Raw genomic sequence first — 697 nt, forward strand, 5'->3', positions numbered from 1 at the left:
GATACATGAATATATTCGTGCACACAAACAGACACACACACACACACACACACACACACACACACACATGGCAATTGCTTTCTGTGGTTAGAATTCATAAACACATCTGTGAATTTCTAAGAATAAATAGCTAGATATTATACACATCTCTACATCTTTTTCTCATACACTAACACACACACTCCCACAAATACACACACACCGTTATTGGCATACTAGTAATAATGTTGTTCCTCGACATGTCTTTCTATAGATAACAAATGATCAATACCACACAAAAACATACATACAAATATATCTGAAATAGACATAGAATAATTATTCATTATTGCAGTTTATGGTTGATATCACAACAGCTACACAATTCAAATTTTCCTAAGAACTATAACCTAATCAGCTTAATACATCTATTTTGCCATTCACCTCTCCACATTTTCTTTTCCCCAATACCTTTTTTATTTGAGCTAGTTATAGTTTACTGAAATCCCTGTCACATTAGTCTAGTACATTTGCATTGAAGTTGTTTCCAAATAAATATTGGTCTATACTATTTTGTTCAAATTTCGTTTCATTGTGGAGTGTGTTTAGGTTTTCTCCTATATGTCCCAACAACGTATCTTTATTTCTTGTCACTTATTTACCGTTTGATCTTGAATAACCGTTTTATTTTAATATGCATGGCTATCCTTTGTGATAT

The sequence above is a fragment of the Pelophylax lessonae genome (genome assembly GCF_965119305.1).
Source record: "Pelophylax lessonae genome assembly, chromosome: 2".
Lineage (NCBI taxonomy): Eukaryota > Metazoa > Chordata > Amphibia > Anura > Ranidae > Pelophylax > Pelophylax lessonae.